General features: G+C 34.0%; 1 pseudogene; it reads left to right on the top strand.

The window, feature by feature from the left end:
* The first annotated feature begins 10,594 nt into the window (after nucleotides 1–10,594).
* The window catches only part of LOC125676780 (uncharacterized), a 55,038-nt pseudogene continuing 54,421 nt past the window's right edge, over nucleotides 10,595–11,211 (top strand).

The raw sequence follows: 11,211 nt of genomic DNA, 5'->3' as shown, positions 1-11,211 counted from the left end.
TCCAAATTTCTATGCTCAAAAATGAGTTAAGTTGGCACTTGAGTACACATACCTTTCCATTGACAAGTTGCAAATCCCCGTGGGACTCAAATTGCTCCAATTCCATAGCCGATTTGAGTAGGACAGCCAGATCAATAAACCCCCCTCTCATATTTGCTTGAGTTTAAGCGGGACATGGCTGACAATATCATTGCATGTAGATGTAATTTGACAAGGTAAGGGTAAATAGGCCGCTTGGCCCAACAACAAATTTCAAGACTCACCCGGGTTATCCGGTGTATTATCGAGTGGGAATTTAGGGACCTCCTCAGAGGATTGTGACTGCCCCACTGCCGGGGCTTGTCGATCCGTCCAAGGTGTGGCAGTGTGATTTGGACTTCGTTCTCGGAGTTGAGCTGTTGTCCAACGGTTACGTTTCATTCCGACCCCTCTGGCCGGGGATCTCTGGGTTGCCGCTCGTTTTTTAGGTGGCATTCCTAATGCAGGAACAATTGTCAAGAAGATATGTGTAGGGAATACATATAAATCCAAAAGGGGGAGAAAAATTCGGCCACGTGCTTGGTTTCCGCCTCAAATACAAGAACCACGTTGCTGCTTCAGTTTGAAAAAGTGTAAAGAATGAGTTCGATCACAGGGAGTACCGAGTGTGACGTAGTGCATACAAATTAACTTGTACCATCTAATAGCTAAAATCACATAGAACCGACCTACAGGGTGTATCAAAATTAATACGGACTATTTGATATAAACTGATTGATTACTGTTCGTTATATTTACCTTTCATAAATATTTATATTTCACTGTTGAAAATGGAATAAAATGTTACAGCTGGTGACAACTTTTGCTAGATATCTGTTTCACATCTTTTGACTAAGAATGGACAATTATCATTATTGGAATTGTCTTGTTTTCTGGCATACGATAAGTTTACATTTATCCTATCCAGATGATGTCTTTACATGGTATGCTCTATGAGTAAGATAGGGTATCCACGTTTAATCAATTCTAATATTACTGATAGAGTAAGAGTTAAATGTAACTTAATCTCATTTTTCTAACCACAATCCTAATTTTTAGCACTTGACAAGTTAAAAACTTTAAAAATCAATAGAAATACGTTTTCAGGTAAGTACCGACTAGATAATGGTACTACACAGCTCATATATAAAACTTGTTAAAATCAACCGATTTTAAGCAGTTTAGTGAAGAAAACGACAAGGATTTCCCGCTGACTGAGAAAAATATGGTTTCAGATATACCCTTAGCCACGAACATTTTTAAACTTATTTTCAACTCACTTTTCACATGGAAGGTTAAGTGGGGATTATAAATGATAACATGTAGGTTAATCTACTGTTCTATTTCCCCTCTAACCCCGGTCAAATTAATGAAGTTACATTTTACACTTTTGATGTTCGACCGACTGGGGTTAGGGTTAATGATGAAAATCTTAATTCGATTGATGTATATGCATGTAAATCTGACCCATAGTTATTTAACCTTGGGAAAAGGTACCGTCCTACCTCCTAGGGTCAGATAAAACGAGAGGTCAAAGTTTAAGTTATAGAAAGTGTAAATAAGACTATAATTTAAAATGTCGTAATAATGCGTATCCTGTTAGATGCCTTAATTTCGATAAGTATTTTTTATTCCAGCTTGCAAATGAATAGTGCAATGACTTAGGGTTAATAATGTTGTAAATTAGAGTTCTAAAAGTGAATGCTGACAAAATGACATATATTTTTATTTGAAAGCGATGTATTCTTAAGTCTTTTAGATTAATGTTGTGTAGTAGTTAATATTAAACACTGTAAGATATAGATTACCATTTTCTGATATTTATCTATCTATATAGTGAAATACTGTAATTTATCCATCAAATATTTTTTTCCACTACAGTGACACTATCATGCCATTTTCACTGCAGTTATATTAACAACAGATTGTGACGTCATTTTAACCGATTTTGACGTTCTGTTGTGTAGTACTGTATTACTATACATCCTTTCAAATTTGAAATAGTAATGCGCTAAATCCAAAAAAAACGTAATAAACAGAAAATACAATGCTTTGTTGTTGGATTATATAAATATTGCATGTAGTTGAGGGTAACATTGAAAATTCTCAGGTCAAATATGATGTCATCATTTCCGAATGTGTTATTTTTTCTTTATCAAAATTTCTAAAAAGTCCAAAATTCCAGAAATCCTAGATTTAGTTTTCTTTATTTTAGAATATATGAATTTGTGTTTCATTTTGTACATTATGTTATTTTTTTCGTCAAACTAGGAACTAAGAGATTTTTTAATATTGTAGCAATTTCACATTTTAGATTTACTTTTGGCGAGTCATGCAAGTTATATTGTAAATTGCAGTGTACACAAATATATCAATTACAATATATTTTTGCTGAGACTTAGTAACAAATACGTCAACTTTATAAAAATGTATTGATTCATTTTTGTAAAATCTCTATAGATAATGTTTACACAGGACACATTCTAATCATGACAGTTTAATTTCACATTCTTCTAACTGGGGTCTGATACTCTACATTAAAAACTATATGGAGAAAAAATGATAGAATATATTTCTTGTATACCATGCACAGTGAGATGTTTTGTTCCTTAAAACAAAAATATTAAAGTTTTAAAAAATCTGAATATGGGTAAATAGTTTATTCACACTGTATCTGTTAATTAAAATTTCACATCAAATCTACACTACTTACTTCCTCATATCTTAACGACTAATGTCCTTCCACAGCAACTTCAACTGTTGACAAGATCTGTTATTTTAATGAAAGCACTAAATGTCCGATATACTTAAAATCTCAAATGTCTTAAAATTGATCAAAACATTATTCGTGTGATATTGTACTTAGAGAAGGATATTGAACATTATTTTGTTTGCTTTCCTAGTTTTTGTTTTCTTTTTTTTTTTTTATTTATTTTCTTTCATTTAGATTATTGTACCCAGTTCCTCATTTTTAAAGTTTTAAGTATCTGGGTTTTTCAGTGCGTTTCGCAAAATGACAGTTAAAGTCAGGATATGATGTTTTGTAAAATAAGCGGCCCAGATACGGCAAACATAGAGACCTTTACTAAAGTATGGGGAAGTACGTAGCATGTATTTGATGTGAAATTTTAATTGATAGGTCAGAAATATTCCACAGTAGTCTGAATTTCGCTGCTGTCATAGGCGAGAAACCACCCGTTGACCTGGACCGGTAAATGTCCAAGTAAATATAAACAAGTGAAATAGAGAGAACGATGACGTATATCTCTGTTATTGTAAGAACGCGTAGTTTTACATTTGGCATGTAATTAGTTAAAACATTAATTAATGCAGGGAGACCAGTAAATTACGCATACCGCACCTATTTTCTCATTTTTAGGCATATGAAGCGAGTGGGTAGTTTTTCTATCTTGGTCAGAGTTAGACCCCTTTCGATATTTATGGTATCACAGAGTTCGGGCCCAAACGGGCTTAACCCCTGTGGTGGCTATATGTACATAGACATAAACAGTTGCGCGTTGATTGTTATAGAGATACAACATACGTTATGCGTAAGTTTATGAAGTTTAGTGTACTTCTCTGTTGTTCTATATGGAATAATTCTCAATCCCAGAAGCATCTGGTGCAAATCTACATGTACATAAAATTAACTCCCATTAGTACTTTCAGTACTTTGATAATTATTATCATTATGAATTGGTAATAAACCGAATGCAAGTTTTGAAATACAAAATGACGAATGAAATCCCAAGTTTAGAAAAGAAGTATATTGTATGAAATCTTACCAAAAAATTAGATCATTACAAATGACTATAATCGTAATATGTACTTAGGCCTAATCATTCACATAGCATTTAAATGCACCCATGGAGTTAAAAGATAATGAAAGAAACGCGGTATTTTACAATGTAACGAGTATAACAATGTCCTAAAATCTATTTTATGATTTTAAAAATTAAGGTAGCTTTGGGAAAGGGTATTGTCGTATTTTATGAATCTTAAGAAACTCTTATGATTTATCTTATGACATATCTTAAGATAGTTTTGTGAAGTCCGGTCCTGGCCTATTTGGTTGTTTAAGAACTGACAGAAATTTCGTTAAGTAGACCATGAGAAAGATTGTCGTATCTGGCACCTAATCTGTCCAATTTGTTCTACAAACTTCCAGTCTCTTACTACAGGAGGGGATGACCATGGTGTTGTTTACAGCTGATAATATTACAGATTAAATGCTTGTATCTTTGTTCTTTAAATTTAAATTACAAATTCTTTTTATTTTTAAGTTGTAAGTATAGAATTGTTTTCTATACCCCCAATTCGATGGGAATTATTGCTGATATTTTTTTTCTTCTAGTTACTGAAAGACTTGTAATGCCTTTGTTAGATCTTGGTACCTTTTAAAAGCGGGAGGAAGTTTTGCATCATTGACTAAAACTAAGTTGAATGTGTATGTAATCTATGAATTCGGGAAATTTTGCTTATGTAAAACTAATACATGTACATGTATATAATGATGTTAATCTAGGATTCCAAAAGTAGAACTATATTATAATACATGGACTGCATAATAACGTAGAAGGTATGCGAATATGTGATACGATACAAAGAGTTAGTGTAGGATTTATGCGAGCTGATGTAGCATCAAATTTTAAGATTTTAAAAATCTAAATTGTGTAATATTAATAAGCTGGCCGCACTTGCTGCAAAATTTCATGTTTACGAAATAAAAGTGTCAAAATAAAGACTTGCAAATTTTTTTAAAGAGCACATACTTCTGATTCAACCCATTTCCCAAACAATAACATCTAAATAAAAAAAAGCGAAATCATGACGCTATCGTACGCAACACAGATTTAAAATTCACAATGCTTAGTCTTGTTAAAGAATAAGTAAAGAAAAGGTTAACGAGAAATTCTACACCAGAAAATTTTGATGTAGATGAAAAATGGAGGATATGCACAACAATATTTTGAGATTAAAAACTTTTAAATCTACTTGATTTAGTCAAAAACACTTTTAGTTGAAAGTAATCTGAAAAACATTTAAAACCCTTGCTGGAATCGAAGCTGCGATATGCAATTCTGCAGTCAGCATTCTTTCTTCTTTCTTTTATAGATTAAGACTGATATCAAAGACATACCACAGACTAATCATCAGTCACAATCACATTTTAAACAGTTTCAATTTAAAATGTGAACAAAAATATTCCATCTGTTTCTTTTAGTAGAGGATTTTTATAAAAAAAAAAACGAACCTTTTTAACAGATTCATTTTCTTTTCTAAAACAGTCAATTGATAATGGTGATATGAATTGTAATGTATCGATGCATATTCACAAAGCCATTCAGTTCTATTTTCACTTTGCAAAAAACATCTGCCGTCTTCTATCAATACAAAATCGGCATATTGACAAAATAATTGACCAAAAAATGCATTCAAATTTTTTGTACTGCTCTGCAATGCTGTCTCGAATATTTCTACAAAGTTCAATCTGTTAAAAACATCACTTTCACAATCTTTCAATAACGATTCAAAATGATAAATAACAAAATTGTTCTTAAAGGTACATATGTACCAATAATTAAAAATCAAAGGTATGATTGAAAGATTGTGAAAGTGATGTTTTGAACAGATTACCCCCCCCCCCATCACCCTACGTCGTGGTGCAGGATTGAAAAGGGTTATACACATGCATCATTTAATTGATAATAGTACCAAACCAATTCAAAACGTTGAGCGGATAATGCCTTCCTATGTTCAGAATGGACTGACCCTTAGCCTTTGATCATGTGACCAAAAATAGATAAGGGTCATCTACTCCATAGAATGTACCAGTGTACCAAGTTTGATGTCAATCAAGCAACTGATTCTTGATATACAGGGGGCAATATATTACTATGTCCAGTTTGACCTATGATCTTTAACCATGTGACCTCAAAATCAATAGGGGTCATCTACTTCTTAAGATGCACCAGTGTTCAAAGACTGATGTCCGTCAAGCAAAGTGTTTTCACGATACCGAGTGGACAATATATTGGTATGTTGATTTTGACCCTTGACCTTCAACTATGTGACCTTAGAATCACAAGGTGTCATCTACTCCTTAGGGTGTACCAGTGTACCAAGGTTGAAGTCTGTCAAGCAAACAAGCAAAATGTTATCAAGATATTGAGCGGACAGTATATTCCTATGTCCAGAGTGGATTGAATCTTGACCATTTGACCTCATAACGAACCAACATAACGATCAAGTGAATGGTTCCCAAGATATTGAGCAAATATGTGGTCTTCCGACCGATAAGTGCAAAGCAAAAACCCCACCCCTTCCCCTTCTTCTTTGAAAGGGGGCATAAGTAATTGTTCACTGAAACTCATATATCGTCACATAAATTTAAAAATATGACTGAAATGGGTTTCCGTTCTTCGGAAAAACGTAAATACAGACTGTTACAATGACATCAATGGGCTTCCATATTTCTACCATTAAAGAAAAAATACAGTTGGAATGCATTATACTTATTAATTTACACTCGTAATCAACCGAATATAATACGCACTTTTTAATATTTTTTATGAGAAGGGGCACATGCTTCATGCATACACATATGTACATAACAATGTACCACTGAAGGTTTTAGACCCATTTTGTTATAATAATCAATGTAATGTGCGCTTTTTCGTATTTTTTTTTTTACCTATTCAAGAGCTTAAAATTATAGAATTTGTTTTAGCACACCTCCTTTAACTGCATGTAATTATCACGAAACAGTCAATTAAAATGTATCATCGTGCAATTTTTAAAACTGCCATAATATTATGATACCGTGATTAGCACATGTGTTGAGTGCACGTGCTTTGTCACTTGAGTTTATCAGCTTTCTGCATGTTGTACGATTTTCATGGGTCTGAGAACCCAGAACAGTCTACGATTACTTTTAAGTTTTAACTTTCCTTTTGCAGTATACGACTGATATAATTACCCATCTAAATGCGGCGAATATTTCGAGGGTTATGTTTGAATTCTTCCTCTAGTACCAAATAAATTACTGGGGAAAGATATCTTGTGTTTATCAACTTCTTGATTGATATACATGTAATATTTGACAGTAGAACAAACTATATGTATTTAATATTATCAACTGCTTTAAGATATATTCAATAATATGAACAAGGTCAAGTGTTAAATGAGCATTGGTTATGATACCTTTGTGGTTTGATCCCTTAACTAATGATTCAGTGGTCCTGGGTCCGATTTCCAGTCACCTGCTTCTGATCTAGGAAGTTTATATAGCTGAAATATTATAGACATTACAACACTGGAAATGTGATATCATAGGGTTACTGAACTTATATTGGTGAATATTGGCACGAGTTGGCTGTCAAAATGCACTCACAAGCTCGTGCATTTTTTACAGCCAACTTATGCCAATATTCACAAATATAAGTTCAATAACCCTTTTATTATATAGCTAAAGTATATAGTTGTTAAATTATATCCCTTTTCACTCAAAATACTCCAAAACAGACGAGAATTCATCAATATTGGAACCTAAGGTGAAGGTGTGCAGTATCAGCATGTATTTCTTGACTGTTCAATATTAAACCCGTCATTAATGCCATTTTGGTTTGTTTATGTCGTTACGGTAACGTCAATATTGAACACTCATACTCGGAATGTTTCGGGCGCACACAATTTACTCAATGTGAAGTTAGTGTTCAATAAATTCACAGTATATTGAACGCTAACATTCTCTAGCTTTTATGCAGATCTTATAATAGACTATCTTTAAGCTGTATAATAAATATACAAGTTACACAGTATTCTACTAGGTCCATCGATGTGAATCCATATCATCTCATGAAAGCAATAATGCTGATCCCTTTATATGTGCATTGGCATGTCTGTAAAACTCGTTTTCTTTTACATGAGATGACTGAACTATAAACAGCTGAAAAAATGTGAACCGAAAATGTCTGGTCAAATATTGTATAAAGATAAAGAATATGCATTAAAGTATCAAATAAACTTATTTATACAGATGATCTGTAAAATGCATTCAAAAGTATATAATATAAAGAGATGGAAGGGGAAATTTGGATAAGAAGAGGTTATAGTTATTTAAGACGTGTGGCATAAGTTCTTAATGTTATTTTTCCGAAAGTTCGTACCTTAACCAATCCGTCAACATGATTATTTAGCTAAGGCATCCTTAGTTAACGATCTGTAGACTCGTATGTAAAATGGATATATGTAAATAGAAGATTAAAAGCTTGAATAAATTGATTTATTATATAGCTAATAAATAGTATATTATAGAATCTGCGTAAAATCTAGAGAATGTTAGCGTCCAATATCCTGATAATTTATTGAACTCTAACTTTGCAATGCGTAAATTGTATGCGCCCGAAACATTCCGAGTATGAGCGTTCAATATTGACGTTACCGTAACGACGTAAACAAGCCAAAATGGCAGACGACGGTCCTTCGAATCTGACAGAGCCGGTATTTGATATTTACTTAAGCAAAATGTTTTACTGTACATTACTTATGATGTGCCCATTACAAAATCAGTTTGCTTCATGCATTAATGACGGGTTTAATATTGAACAGTTAAGAAATGCATGCTCTTATTGCACACCTTCACCTTGGATGCCAATATTGATGAATTCTCGTCTATTTTGGAGTAGTTTGAGTGAAAAGGGATATAATTTAACAACTAAATACTTTAGCTATATAATAAAAGGGTTATTGAACTTATATAGCTGAATAATGGCACTCGTTGGCTGTCAAAATGCACTCGCAAGCTCGTGCATTTTGACAGCCAACTCGTGCCAATATTCACCAATATAAGTTTAATAACCCTATAATATGTGCCAATAATAACATTTTAAACTGGATACATCACCGCAGAACATCCCCATGAACATTTCCGATATATCACCTTTACTTACTGCGCTATATAAACGAACAAAATATCAATCGATTTACTTTTTTCCGTTGCAAAAATCCTGCATCTAAACAACTTTGACGCCATCTTGTAACGACCTTCAGGGTCGGATCCAGGAATTGTAGTTACGGGGGCGCCACTTTATGAGGCAGGGGGTCTGGGGCCGTCTTGAGGCCCCCAGTGGGTCCAGGGCAAAGTCCTGGTGAGGGCCCAGGGAGGCGAAGCCCCTGGCAGCTCCTGGATTTTACAGGTTTTATAGAGCTTGAAATATGTCTCCTATTCAGTCATTTGTACTATTTTCTATCATTTTTTATAAGGTGAAATTAATTAAAATGACGCAAATTTTAAGGGTTTTTCGAAAAAATTAAGTTCTCCTAATACAATATTTCAAGAAATCAAAAGGTTTTGTTACTTATTTCTCCGGGGGTGGAAGAAATTTTTGCTTCTTTTATCGTTTAGTACATTTCTCCAAATAAGATACCACGATTTACCTTAAATCTGAAAATTTGGGGGGAGGGGGCGCCGGGTGCGCCCCCCCTTTAAATCCGCCACTGACCTTGGCGTTTACCTCACGCTGTAATGAATGATTAATGAGTGGTGGGGGTTGGGACAAGACTACAAAATACTTAGGATTTTATTTTGTTGCCTAGGTTCAGCTACCAACTGAAGTTGCCTCGAGTTTGTTAGGATCCCGACCCCGATTGACATATTCACCCGATATAATTCCGTAGCGTCCTCATCGCAGTTGCGTGTCGGTGATTGTTTGTTCCATCGATCCCTGGGCATGAGTGTATGGGCAATAAACTAATGGTTGTGGGTAGGATGTTTGCAACAGCCAGTGGCTTGATTGTAGATACTTCCTATTCCCTACATCTGAGGACTGTGCACGTTTGCGTATGGACGCATATGGGGTCGCCCTCTCGGTTTGTACTGGCGATCTAAGCTACGTCGTTGGCATAATTTCGTCAATGTTTCATCAATGGCAGAAATAACAGAGTAGTTTGGATTGGTATATATGAAGGGATATTTTTTGTGTTGCTTCACCAACACCTGGTAAAGTTTCAATATGAATGACAATTTTTCGACGGGACCAATCAATCCTTTATGATCACGACTCTTCCAGCGAACTAAACAGATAGAAGAAATCTGCGGCCGTCAGTTCAAATGGTCACGTCCAATAGCAGCAGACCAAACGGACGTTTCCATGTCAAGGTGAATGAACAATATCATTTATACTGTGTACTGGTGGTCTTCCTTTACTTGGGAACAATGTTTATCCTTTTTCGAAATATTTCTTAAACTACAGACTGATACACCCCAAAAGCTATTATCTATATATCAAATGAATTATGAGGCGTGTATACATGTATGTCGAACTTGAAACAGATCGATCAAGTTTTAAATATGAATAATGACACACTCAGTTTGTTTTTACATATGTACTGTGGTAGAAGACAGGAAGCATCAGGTAACTCAGAATAAGGTGCTTGATTACTTTATAAGACTGAAAAAGTACTTGTATAAAGATAACAGTACAAGCGGTGTTTAAAAGACATATTAAACTACATTTAAAAAGCATGTTAGAACAAGAAAGATTTTTGAAGTGCTCTTTAAAATCAATATACTTTTAAACTTGTAGCCTTCTTATTCAGTGATCAACATGGCGATGAAGTTATGGGTTCTTCTTTTATTTGCTTCATTATGGGAAATGACATACAGTGGAAGGTAGGAAATATGACTACAAATATTACTTTTCTTAATTGAAATTACATATTCAATGATGCTTAGAAAAAGGATTTGAAAACAAGTTAAAACAAATTATGTTGATCTGTCTCCGAGGTAAAATCCAAGAAATTTGCTATTACCGTTTACAAATGTTTTTCAAATTCAAAGTAGAATCAAGGAAATAAACATGTAACAGAGGTAATGCAAAATATGATTAATATGCAAACTATCAATTGAAATAAAATAACCAACATGTGCATGTCCGATCAACAATTAATAGCATGAACATAACCAATCTAATTAAAATCAGATCCTAGAATACGCTCACAATCGCTACTTACGCAGAGTATACAATGGATCTAAGAAATCTGATTCTAATCAGACTGGAATATAACGCGATGCCTACATGTACCTGCACGTCATGTCATACACCTGTAGCATAGCGGTAGAAAAACGTATTTTGCACACCTTGATATTCATCACACACCAATGCAAATTCTTTACAAGACCAATACATGTAA

Source organism: Ostrea edulis, chromosome 3 (genome assembly GCF_947568905.1).
Source record: "Ostrea edulis chromosome 3, xbOstEdul1.1, whole genome shotgun sequence".
Lineage (NCBI taxonomy): Eukaryota > Metazoa > Mollusca > Bivalvia > Ostreida > Ostreidae > Ostrea > Ostrea edulis.
The sequence above is the reverse complement of the archived record's forward strand: the minus strand, read 5'-3'. Positions and strand labels throughout refer to the sequence as shown.